The sequence below is a fragment of the Mesocricetus auratus genome, unplaced genomic scaffold, assembly GCF_017639785.1.
Source record: "Mesocricetus auratus isolate SY011 unplaced genomic scaffold, BCM_Maur_2.0 Super-Scaffold_4256, whole genome shotgun sequence".
NCBI lineage: Eukaryota > Metazoa > Chordata > Mammalia > Rodentia > Cricetidae > Mesocricetus > Mesocricetus auratus.
Genome location: NW_024429182.1, coordinates 33,094,449 through 33,108,162, shown reverse-complemented (window position 1 = coordinate 33,108,162; position 13,714 = coordinate 33,094,449). Strand labels below are relative to the sequence as shown.

Here is a 13,714-nt window from a genome sequence, read left to right as displayed (position 1 = left end):
GTATGCCAACTTAGAAAAAAGAAAGGAATTTTGAAGGTGATCTCTTCTCATTCAATGAAGGAAGGGGATACACTAACTTTGGTCCTAAGAGCTGGATTCCAAATTCAATATGGCTGCCTCTGAACTGCTTTAATTAAGTGGACACCAGTAATTATTGTTTTCTCTTTCTGTCTTTTTTTTTGTGTGTGTGTGTGAGATGGGAGTGTAGTAGCTGTCCAGGAACTCACTTTGTAGATCAGTCTGGCCTAGAACTCACAGAGATCTGCCTCCTGAGTGCTGTAACTAAAGGCATGAGCCATCACAGCCAGCTTCCATTAATTCTTTGATAATGTTGAATAAAGGAGAGTAAGGAACAAGAATTCCAGGCCTGCAGGAGCCTGTCTTGCACTATTGAGCAGACACTGTAGTGAAGATACCAGACACTTAGAGAGCTCTGACAAGTAAACAATGCTCGAACAAAAGGAGCTCACACACGTACTGTTTACACGTACACACTAACCCCCTACTATTCATTTGCTTCTTCACCAAGGAGAATAAAAACTTGTTACACATCAAAGCCCAATTAATAGTGATGCACTTTTAAAGCAACCCTCTGATGCTGTCAATGTGATGCTGTCAATGTAGATTAATATAGGAGTTTTGTTTGTTTGGAGTAAGAACGTGTTTTTTCATTTCTACAGAATAATACAAAGAATTATGTCCTATGATTTTGTTCCTAACTCAGTAACTATCCATTCTTTAACTAATAATCTCAATGTAGATCTCCGTATTTGTCGAAGTTTTTGAGGTATATGATAAAATTTCATCCTTAGTTAGATGAGGCTAGTCGTTAGTCACTATTGTAGCTATCACAGGTCACTGAACTATAATATTTTAGTCTGCTGGGGGATAATCCTTCTGTACACTGTGAAGATGTGTTGCTCTCATTGCTAATAAGATGCTGATTGACTGTTAGTTAAGCAGGATTTGGGGGGCAGAGAGAATGAGCCAGGTGTCTAAAGCAACATGGAAAGTTCATAGATGAGGTAAATGAGCCTCGAGGCAGCACATAGATAAATAAAAATGGGTTAAGTTGTAAGAGCTGGCTGAAGACAAGCCTAAGCTACTGGCTGAGCATTTATAATTAATATTAAGTTTCTGTGTAGTTATTTGGAAACTGACTGATGGAACAGAAAAGTCTGCCTACAAATGGCATTCCAATGTGGGCCTCAAATTTCCACATAGGGCCTGAGGAAACTAAGACAACAACAACAACAAACCCCCCAAAACTAGAGCTCATCTCTCACAGACCAAGGAGCATAGTGGAACCACCCACCAAAGCTGAGGCAGAAGTCCTAGCCACACTGCTTAGTAGTTTAAAGACTCATTGGTCAGAAAAGGATAGAGATATGCACCAAAGACAGATTCAGACAGAAAAAAACCTCTAAACAGGTTACAATGTGTTTAACATTGGCATAGGCTTTAGAAAGAAAAGAAAATGGGTATAGGTGTCATAGAAAGAAACAGTTTAAAAATAATGAAGCCTTTAAAGATAGGAAAAGTGAAATAAAAAGAAAAAACCACCTAGGATGGGAAATATACAGTGTGTGTGGATCCTGTGTGTTGTTGTGTTGATTAAAATTTTTTTGAATGCTGGTGAGCAAATGACAGCTCTGACAGACATGGGACTGTGAACTGGACTGCTAAATTTAACCAAGCTAGATACTTTAGGGCTATCTTCACTTTATTTTTTATTTTATTTTATTTTATTTTGGTTTTTCGAGACAGGGTTTCTCTGTGGCTTTGGAGGCTGTCCTGGAACTCACTCTGTAGACCAGGCTGGTCTCGAACTCACAGAGATCCACCTGCCTCTGCCTCCCAAGTGCTGGGATTAAAGGCGTGCACCACCAACGCCCGGCTTATCTTCACTTTAAAAAGAGGTTTTGCAGCTGGGTGTTGATGGCACATGCCTTTAATCCCAGCACTCAGGAGGCAGAGGCAGGAGGATCTCTATGAGTTTGAGGCCAGCCTGGTCTACAGAGCAAGTTCCAAGACAACCTCCAAATACAAAGAAACACTGTCTCAAAAAAAAAAAAAACAGAGGTTTTGCTTTTATTTCCACATGAAAGGAGAGGCTGTGGATTCATTCCAGCTTGATATGGATCAGGTTTGATTGGGGAAGCCCCCCGGAACATCCTGACTATAGAAATAAAGAAATAAATCTAGAAAAACTACAAAATATGAATTGTGTGTGTGTGTGTGTTTTGAGACAGGGTTGCTCTGTGTAGTTTGGAGCTTATCCTGGCACTCACTCTGTAGACCAGGCTGGCCTCTAACTCACAGAGATCCGTCTGCCTCCTCCTCCCAAGTGCTGGGATTAAAGGCGAGTGCCACCAACACCCAGCTTGAAACGTATATTTTATCTACTCAAGAATAAAACAAAAAATCATCTTTGGCTAACTTGTGTACAATACACAGTCTATACTTGTATTAATACAGAAATTTATGTTACCTTTAAAAGTTTATGCATTTTCAGAACAAGGAGACCAGACACCAATAAAAATGGATGGCCCAGGTGATCAAGAATATCAAAATGCCTTTGTTACAGTCTCCTCAGAATTCTCCATACAAAACAGCTTCAAGGGTACTGACTGAGATGGTCCAGTCTCACAAAATACTCCAGCCAAGACCCAATAATTATCCTGATTTTCTCAAGGTTTCCTCTAAGATACTAACACCTACAGACAATAGGAAGTAGTCTAGAGAACAACACCCTTTCCCACAAGATGGGGTGCAGTTGAGTTTTGGTTATTCAGTGGATTTTAAACGTTTCGTTGTTCATAGGGGTTGGTTACAAGTTGATATTGGTCAGAGTTAAGGAAAAAGCTAAACAATAGTTAAATTCAAATATCTATTTCTAAAGGAAAATAGGGGATTATAATATAGAAATGATGACATAAAAAGTTAGATTATTGAATCTACTTTAATCCAAAAAGCAACTGTTAATCCCATAATATTTCATATTTGTATGGATTTTGGTTTATTGATTCAAATTTAAAGTTAATTTTGTTATATTTTATGTATGTTTCTACTCTTGTTTGGAGTGTTGTGTTTATGCAGCACATTTAAAAATAAAATGTATAATTAAGAAATACAGATTAATAATCATCTATAATAATCAGACTTGTAGTCATGTATGTTTTCAGGATTAAACAGATATATTGTCTTCAGACAATTCAAACACCTACAGAACATGGCATTTAATATGTTTAATAATCTAAGGCTTTTCATGTCAGTGAGATATATCTGCTCTTGGAAGCACCAATTTACTTCAAAAGAGGATGACAGGCATTGAAGAATCTCCATATGGAGTTTGCTTTCTTTGTGACAAACATTAGCCATTGTACAAAAAGACTGCCCTTGCCTTGACTGCTGACAGGATGCTGTCCAAATTGGACAAGCAGGACACAAAAGAAAGTCACTGCTGAAGCTTGCCTAGACAAGGTGGGACAATCCTTCAAAATTCCTGCTTCACAAAAATTTCTGTCAGATATACTAGGCCTGTAGGTCATAGTTAGATGACCCAAAATTACAGAAGAACTGACATTGTCCAGTCAGTCAGATGTCTGTAGTTAGTTAATATTACACCCTTCTATGGTCTTTGAGGGAGTTAAAGCTATGATAAAAAGGTAAATTAGGTATAAAACTTTAGACTCACAAAAATAAATAATAGAATATTTTCCCTGAATTTGCCGAATACAAGTAGACTGGATATTGTAACTGTAATTCTTACTTGATAACTGTTTTTGTTATGTATAGTTTTACTATGTTAAAGTTAAAACCCTTTTTTAAAATTAGACAAAAGGGGGAAAGCTGCGGAATAATCCTCTGTACACTGTGAAGATGTGCTTCTCTCATTGTTAATAAAAAGATGGGCCAATAGCTAGATAGGATTTTCAGAACAGAGAGAATGCTGGGACAAAGATGGGCAGAGTCTGAGGAGTCCTGAGCCAGAAGTGAAAGAAGCAACGTGGAGGTAATAGCTGAGGTAAACGAGCATCGGCACAGCATATAGACTAACAGAAATGGGTTAATATAGTTGTAAGAGCTGGCTGGAGACATGCCTAAGCTATCAGCCAAGCATGTATAATTAATAATAAGTCTCTGTGGTTATTTGGGAGTGACTGCCCAGACATAGAAAAACCCCGCCTACATGAGTCAATGTCAACTTCTATGTGGTGATAGACAGCATAATTAGCCCTGATTTATTCTTATTCCTGCTGCTTTCTGATGACCAGAAGGCAACCAGAGTCCTGGGCCAGGGGAATAAGAGAAGTGGTGAAGTTCACCCCCTGACTAGGGCTCAGTTTTCATCCCTGAAGGAAAAGACACAGCAAGGATCCTCTTCTATATTGGGGCTTAAAACTAGGCTTCACAGCCACTTCCAGGACTGGAAAGCTAGCCATCAAATATAACATTAGCAAGCTATCATTCTTTAAATATCACTTTTTAAAATTCTCTGACAAAATTAAAGGTCACTTGGTGTTCTGTGGAGCTGCAGACACTTAATTTGTGTCTTACACAAATACATTTGAAAGCTTAAAATAACTTTAGTATCCAAGGAAATCTCTATCAATCTTGGAAGCACACCAGAATCACCTGTAGAGTTAGAAATGCCAGTAATTCTAATTTAATTGATCTTGAGTGAACCTAGGTGGAGAGTCTGTGGAAGCTCCCTGGTTCGTAGCTCCCTAATGTGCAGCTAAATCAAGAGCCACTTGTTTAAAGAATGAACTTCAAATTGTTGATTTCATTTTCCAATTAAACCTTACAATGGCCTGGTCTTCGCTTTTATTGCAGTTAACAAAGATAAGAATTAAATGTCTTATACACTTGTTTCTCTAAGTAGAATATCTTGGGCACACTGTGTCTTTCTCATTGACTGGGTTCTCCTATGACAGTTAAATACAAGGAGATGTTGAAAAATCTAAATTTGAACTGCATGCTTCAAAATCTGTGTGGGAAATGCTTCTTCTCTTTTACGTGTTCAATCCAGCATGATTATGTACAATTTTCTCTCCTTTTACCCCCATAAGAATAAGGTGTGTCAGGCATGGTCTCCCACACATCTTCTGTTAAGAGAAGCTTTCCTTGAGAGGAGCCTTCTCGCCCGCCTGGTTCCAGATCTGCATCAGTCCCAAATAAACACACAGGAGGCTATATTAATTCTGAAGCTGTTGGCCTTGCTTGTTTCTTACTAGCTAGCTCTGACTTAAGTTACCCCATAATTGTTAATCTAAGTATGTTTCTTACTGGAGAATAGTTCCAGGCTTCCTACCCCCATGGCGTTACATGTTGACTCTCTTGTGTTTCTCCTTCCCAGAATCCTCCTGGACTCCTAGCCCCACCTATCTAGATTCCTATAGGCTCAACAGTACTTTATTGACAAATAACAGTCAAATAACAGGACTTCCCCAACAATCTTCCTTTCTCTAAGTTTTTAAAAATTCTAACTAACATGTTTTTAACTAATTTGGATTTTCTGTTTCCCAGTTGTATAAGCAGGGATAAAGGGCATGTTGATGTAAAGTATAAAAGAAAATTTCAGAATCTATTAGGGTAATAAAGCCATTGAAATAGAGCCATCATCATTGTATTTTCCTCTAGGAAGAAAGAACTGCTTTAGAATAAGATGCTTTGTTTCTCCATATCATCAGTTTATTAAAATGTGAGCTACTACAGTCTAAACACTAATTATTATGTTCTGCTTGTTCAGTAAACAGGAAATTAACCTTGTTCTTGTGTGTGTATGTGACATGTTTTGGAGAAGGAAGAAAAACTATGTGCCCAGGGTAAAGGCTGATCTGAAGGTTGTACTAAGTGCCACCCTTAATGAAATGTCACATCAGCATGTGATAGGAAAATAAGATAGACATCAGCACCACTTAAAGCCTACAATCACACACAGCACGCGTGCACTGCTCTATGGTGTTGTACCTAATTTTGTACCTTAGCTGCATACAGCAGTTCTTAACCAGAACAGAGACAACAATGAGGTTTGTAGTGTACACTTTTAGCTTTTGCTATTGTGCTTGATGAGAGCTATTTCATTTACAAAGCACTGAATAGTTTTATCATAACATCTTTAACTTATGAGCAATAAAGATACAGTGACTAACCATATATTTATTACATGAGAAAAGAAGAAACTTGTGACTTCAAAGAATATGAACAAGATGTAGCTCATGGACCCCAGATAGATCCAGACCCTCTGAACGTTGGTGTCAGTAAGGAGGCCTTGGCAAGCTTTGGGGCCTCCAGTACTAGATCAGTATTTATCCCTGGCATCTAAATGAACTTTGGGAGCCCAATCCACATGGAGGGGTGCTCTCTCACTCTGAACACATGGGGAAGGGCTTAGGCCCTGCCCAGAATGATATGACAGACTTTGGAGATTCCCCCATGAAGGACCTCACTCTCCCTTGAGAGCTGAGTAGGGATCAGATAGGGGGTTGGGGGCGCTGGTTTGGGGGAGGAGGGAGAAGGAGAGGGAGCTGGGATTGACACATGAAGCAAGCTTGTTTCTAATTTAAATAAAGAGAAAAAATAATAACATAAACCTTTTTCCTTTTTAAAGACTTATTTTTACCTATGTGTGTTTCTGTGTGTGGACACCACCTATGTGTGGGAGGCTTAGGAGTCCAGAATAGGGCCCCTGATCCCTGGGAGCTGGAGTTACAGGCAGTTGTGAGCCGCCTGACTTAGGTGGAAAATAAACTCAGGTTCTCTGGGAGAAAATCAAGTGCTCTTAACTGTGAAGGCAAGACATCTCTCCAGCCCCAACAAATAATTATCTGATTATCATAATTTTACCTTTTAAAAATGACAAAATTGTTTTGGATCTTAGAATAATGACCTAACTCCACTTATTCCACGTAGCACTTCTTTTTATAATGAAGGGGGAAGATCTACTCATTCTGTCACCAGGATGCAGATGTCAAGTTAGAATTAAAGGGCCAAGAGATTTAGTGTGAGAAAAATCCATGAAAGAAGGAGAGTAGGAGAATGGGATCAGTTGAGGAGAGATTTAGACCCAACAGCTATGAAAGGAGAAACAAAGGAGCGGTTATGGTAAGAGGCCTTCAAATAATAAAAGCTCTAATAAAGTCTTAGCCAGGCAACAGGGAAGGAGGTCCGAAGGAGAGATTTAGTGTGGAAGAAGGCCCTTAGGGTAGGAACACCTGGGCTCTAGTGTGGTTCTGCTCTCAGCCATTACTAATAAGAGCTAGGAAGGACATAACTGTAGCATTCATACTGGTATGGCTCCTGAAGTCATGGCGCCTTTCATCATAGGCTCTTCCTTGAGAAGTGCTTGGAACAGTTCACTCGCATGGTAACAAGAATCCAGCCTTCACGAAATCTATCTCCGTATGCTGTGGGGTAGCTTCTCCAATGTCTCCAGTGTCCTTCCAAAGAAAAGTTAGAAGAAAGAGATCTGTGGGACAAACTTTTATCAGGCTGCAACAGGGCTTCCCAAGGGCTTCCCTTCTATTTCCCATTGGAACTCATCTTACCCTTTTCTACTAACAAGGTTCTGATGATGGCCTTACATAGTCACTGGTGCTGTTTGTAACCACATTTTCCTAAAGCTTTGTGTACATTAAAGATACATGTGTACAGTTTCAGTGGGGGCTAAAGAACCCTGAAAGGCATCTAAGTGGGTCTCCTGGATACTTCATCTTCTCCTTGTCTCTATTGTGTAGAAGTACCCTTGAAGCATTTATCTAATTATTCTTTATCAATTAAAAACTCTGGAGTCAGACATCAGGTTAAGAACCTGAATGATCAGAGAAGTGGCAGAGAAGTGACCAGTGGCCTTATCTCTCTCCTTCCTCAATCCAAAAAGGCCAAAAATCTTTCTAAGCCCTACGCTATTACTTCCTATATAGATATATATGCCCTTGGTCTTCTAAAACATCTGGGTAATTTTAGTAAGCTAGTAGCTAGCTTTGCCCTCTGATTCAAAGCAAACTTTATTGGCAGTCTCGGGTGTGTCAGGGTGTGATAAAAATGGCCCACAATAACACTTTCTTTGTCCAAATAAAAAGGAAGGTTTAACTCTAATACAGTAAAACTCTATACAATAAGAACAATTATCAAGTAAGAATTATGTTTATGATGTCCTGTCCATTTGCATTTGACAAATCCAGAGAAAATACCTCATTATCCATCCTATCTTGGTGAGTCTAAAATTTTTACCTAACTTACTTTCTATCCTAACTTGTATTACAAACCCCAAACTATCTTTTTAGACTTCAAAACATTTTCTTAGATAAACAATTTGAGCTTTTATGTCTCTCAATATTATACACTTTATACCTTGTGTTGTCTTTCTGCCAGCCACCTGGGTCCTGCCGAGTTGTCTGAGTCCCCAAATAACACACAAGACGCTATATTAATTATGAAGCTGTTGGTCGTTTGCTTGGTTTCTTACTGGCTAGCTCTGACTTAAGTATTTAACCCATAATTGTTAATCTAAGTACTTCTTTTACTGGAGAAAAGGGTCCTGACCTCTTCTGGTGGCCTACATTGTGTTTGCTTGTGTCTCTCTTTCCCAGAATCCCCCTCGACTCCTAGTCCTACCCATCTTGCTTTCCTATTGGCCAACAGTGCTTTATTCAAACCAATCAGACACATATTTACAGAATGACATCTCCCAACATCTCTTTTCTGTCTAACATAAAAGGTTTTAACTTTAACATAGTCAAATTATATAATAGAACAGTTATCAAGTAAGAACTATAGTTACAATATTTTGTCAATAACATTTAGTAAGATTTAAAGAAAATATTTTATTATCTATCATACCTGTGTGAGTCTAAAGTCTTATATGTAGTTTATCTTTTATCATAACTAAGGAAAACTATAATTATAGCTATCTGTCTTCAACTCCATCAAAGACCACAGAAGGATAATATATAAATACTAGAACTGACAGAGACATCTTGCTACCTGGACAGTCTCCTCTGTAATGTTGGGGCTTCAGCCCATATACTACAGTGTCTGGCAGACTTCTCAGCAAAGCAGGAAATTTTAAACTGTCCATCTATATTGGTAGTTTGTCGATTATTTTTCTGAGTCCTGCAGAAAGTCCAGTAGACTCTTCCATGAAGCAGGAACCCTGAAGGACTGTCAAAATTTAGTAGTCACTTTTCTATGGGTCCTGCATGTCCAGATTATATAGCAACAGTTACACAGTCTAGGCAAGAGCAGTTTCTTGCCCAAATGGCTAATCTTGCAATGTTGAAAGCAAGATTTCTTCGATGCCCATCTTCCTTTCAGACGTAATTGATGTGCCAGGAGCAGACATTTCTCATTGTCAAGAAAAACCCTAAACCATTTTAAATGCCATTTTCTGAAGGTCTTTGAAAACTATCTCAAATATATACCTAGCTAACCTAACTATAAGTTTTGACTATTATAGGTAACTATCTATAATCTGTACTTAATTATACATTATATTTTAAAAGATCAGTATAAACATAATACTTAATCAAAAGGAGAAATATACATATCACAAAATTGACTTTAAATTTGTATCAATAAATGAAAATCCATACCAATACAAAGTATTCATTTCCATACCATATTCCCCTTTTATCTTTAAAAAGAGATTGGTTGTTATCATTAACCAATTACAAGAAGCCCCATTTAAATGAAAACAAAAATTTATAAACAATATTTGGGAAATTGGGCATTGTTCATTCCAAAGTGCTTCCTGCTGATAGGGGGCACTTTCCATACCATGGGGGTCATCACAAAACTCAGAAACCAGGCCAATTCCTTATTTTTGTAGTCTGTAAGGCTGCATCATCTCAGCTGTTTCAGATGCTGGATCATCTGGGACATTGCTTCAGGAGGTCTTGCTTCATTGAACCATATAAATGTGGAAGGAATCCATGGCTTTTCATTTTCTGTGGAAACACAAATGGAATCTCTTTTCCCAAGTAACCTGTTCTTATATTTAAATTTAGAAGTCAAAGCATTTTTAAAATATATAAGTTGGATTAATTTAGCAGCATTTATAATCAAGTATATTTCAGCAGTTGTTCCTTCCTTAGCCATTGAACAACTGAAAAACACAATAGCATACAGTATACAGACTCTCTGTGTATTTTCCATCATTACGTGGCTTTTAAATTTATCTATTATTATTACTCTATTTCTTTTACTTTTATTTATTTTTTTCTCTGAGACAGGGTTTCTCTATGGAAATCTGTTTGCCTCTTTCAGCAAATCCTACCAGCGTGTGCCACCACAACTGACTTCTCTATTTCTTTTACCAGTATCCTGTGTCTTTTTCTCTCTTAAGCCTATGTATATTTTTAAGCACACTGTAAACCTTTAGAGGCTTTTCTTCATCTGAATCTGAATTTACTGTAAATCTTTATGTTTTTCTGGCCACATGTCTTACCTGCTAAAAACCACATCTGTTTAAACTGCTCTTTCCAAGATGGCAGGCGTAAGTTTACTGCCAGCACTGATTGTGGAAGTCTCTGCTTGTCTCTAGAAAAACAGAGCCCACCTGAGAAAAATGCTGCTACCAAGAAGCTGTGCTTCTCTCTGTTCTTTTGTTTCTAAAATTCCTTTTAAGTTTTTGTCATTCTATGTGGAAATTCATGATCCCACTCCTAATAACCGTATGTAATGTGCAGTCTTCTCACCAGACTGGTTCCAGAGCCAGGACAGTCCCAAATGAACACACAGGAGGCTATATTAATTACGAAGCTGTTGGCCACTTGCTATTATTTCTCATTGGTTAGTTCTGACTTAATTATTGACCCATAATTACTAATATATATTTTTATAAGGTCTTATCTTACTGAGAACACAGACTTGCGTCCCCTCTTCCCGGGAATCACATGGCGACGACTCCCTTCACTACATTTCCCAGAATCCTCCTAGACTCCTAGTTCCACCTATCTTGTTTCTCTATTGGCCAACAGTGCTTTATTTACATATACACAGGACTTCTCCATTACTTCTGACACCATATGTTACGTGTTGTCTTCCTGCCAGCCACCTGGGCCCTGCCCAGCTGTCTGAGCCCCCAAATAACACACAGGACGCTATATTAATTATGAAGCTGATGGCCATTTTCTTGGTTTCTTACTGGCTAGCTCTGACTTAAATATTTAACCCATAATTGTTAATCTAAGTATTTCTCTTAAGGGAGAACTGGTCTGGACATCTTAGTCCTCTGGCAGCCTACATCATGTCTGCCTGTGTCTCTCTTTCTCAGAGTCCCCCTCAACTCCTAGTTCTACCCATTCTGCTTCCCTATTGACCAACAGTGCTTTATTCAAACCAACTGGACATATATTTACAGAATGACATCTCCCAACAATACCTCTTTTTCTGAATTTGGTAATAAGAAAAACTGTAACAATAACTATCTAGTCTTCAACCCCATTAGAGACTTGAGAAGGATATATTATCTGAGTAAACAGGAAGCGCAGAGCAAACAACTTCCAAAATTATAGAAATTACAGAGACATTTGCCTGCCTGAACAGTCACCTAAGTTTCCTGTAGGCATTCATCTTCAGCCTACAGACTTAGAATATCTGAAAGACTTTTCTGTGAAACAGAAAATTTTAAGGACTAACTTACTTTGTCTTAGCAAAGTTCAGCAGTCACTTTCCTGCTTGTCTAGTTTTGACAGCATACTGTCAGCAATTAAGGCCAGGGCAGTTTTTTTTTGTTCAGTGGCTAACTTTGCCACAATAAAAACAACTCTGTATGGAAGTTCTTTGATGCTCATCATCCTTTTTTGAAGTTAATTGGTGCTTCCAGGAGCAGACATGCCTCACTGCCAGAAAATACTTATACTATTAAAAAATCTTACATTTCATATTCTGTACATCTCTGAAGCGTTTGAAGACCATTTATCTTTCTAAATTATGTGTTTGACCTTGAGAACGTACCAAACAGGGCCGCAAATTTGATTGTTATAGATGATTAACTACTAACTAACCTACATTTCTTAATTATCTTAAACAGTTTGTAATAATAGCCTTTAAGGACTACAATTTGACATTACACTTTAAAATGAGCTGCATAGGTACAATACCTTAAACAAGAGTAGTATAGCAAAAATAAACTTTAATTTGTATATACAAAAATCCATACCAATGTAAAATATTTAAGATTAGTTGTTTTTTTAGTTTTATCCTTTCATTTCTATGTCCCCCCTTTTCTTTTCAGAACAAGATCCCTGAATCTAAATCTTCTTTGTTTAATTTCTCCCTGACTATGACCAATAACATCTTAGAAACAATCCCCCTAAACAATGATAAACCACCAAGTGACCATGGTAGAGCATAACACTCTTAATCTCAGAGTCATAGCTTTGTGCCCCAAGCCTTTATGTAATTATTCTTTATCAATTAAAAACTCAGGGTAAGAATCTGAATGATTAGAAAAGTGGTAGAAAAGTGATCAGTGGCCTCTTCTCTCTCTCCTTACTCAATTCAAAAGGGCCAAAAATCTTTCTAAGGCCCACCCTACTACTTCCTGTATCTCTCTATATGTCCTCAGTCCTCTAAAACCTCTAGGACTAATTTTAGTCAGCTAGTAGCTAACTCTGCTTCAAAGTAAATTTTATTGCCAGTCTTAGTTGTGCCAGTATGATCAAAATATCCCCTAACACAACCCTAACTTCTATTGATCAGAATTAACTGTTTTGGCCATGACTGTGATTCTCCTTCTTACCTGTTGGTCCTGGATACAACCAGTCCAAAATGTCTAGGTAGCATCCATAATTCAATGAACTCTTCCTCTATCTCTTGGCAAGTGTGCCCCTATTGGACTGGGCAAATGGAATTTCCACCTTGAAGAGCTCATAGTGTGAGACGGGAAGCACATTTTTTTTCAGAAGGTCACTGAAAATGATGGTAATGGGCTCCATTCATACTGCTATCCATGATACATGTATTGTCTTGAGGAGTATACCATTTGTTCTGTATTCTGGAGGACGGTGTTTCATTTTTTCAGACTTTGATCTCTCAGCCAGTGCTTCAGCTATGTCTTCAGTAGACCATCAGAGTGCTCTGTCAGACTGCCTGTCTCTAGGTGGTATAGCCTATGATATGGCTTCTGAATCTCAAGGCATGGGCCCACCCTGTCCCTGCTTTGATCTGATGCATATGTCCTGTGTGTGGGTTATGCTATGTAGATTTTGCACCCAAGAACCAGGAACTTCATAGTCTGATAGATTCTGATGTTACTGATATTAGAGGCTCTGTGAATGGGAAATAGGGAAATCCATACTTGAAATAGGACTTTTCACCTATGAGAAGGAACCTGTGGTCCCTTCAGAATAAGTAGAGCCCAATATCATCAACTAGCCACCAAGAGACCTACTGGTTTCTTTGGGAAACAATGCCATATCAAGTGTCCTATATTAGTTTTTAGTTGCTGGGAGTAGCAGTTAGATTGGTCTTGGTTGAGTAGATATTTATGGTGTGGACCTATAGATGGATCCCCATCTCTGCCACTGTAGTCACTCCATCTACACATCCCTCATACCCACTTTTGAAGAGTGACTAATGACAACTGGCTGAAGCGATTGTTCAGTGACTTCCTTTGTGGATGTGTGTCAGCATGCAAAAATGTTACTAATTCCTGTCCATTCTCATATGATTCCTAGAAGTGTTACTGAAGTGACCCATCCTG

The 13,714-nt window shown here is 38.3% G+C and overlaps 1 long non-coding RNA gene across 1 annotated transcript; it reads right to left on the bottom strand.

Annotated features, from left to right (window-relative positions):
* Nucleotides 1–5,675: 5,675 nt before the first annotated feature.
* LOC121140474 lies at nucleotides 5,676–9,244 on the bottom strand. The gene is made up of 2 exons (XR_005877323.1): nucleotides 8,992–9,244; nucleotides 5,676–7,445 (listed from the first exon to the last, which is right to left on the bottom strand). It is a non-coding gene; the product is annotated as an uncharacterized LOC121140474 (long non-coding RNA).
* Between the last annotated feature and the right edge of the window lie 4,470 nt (nucleotides 9,245–13,714).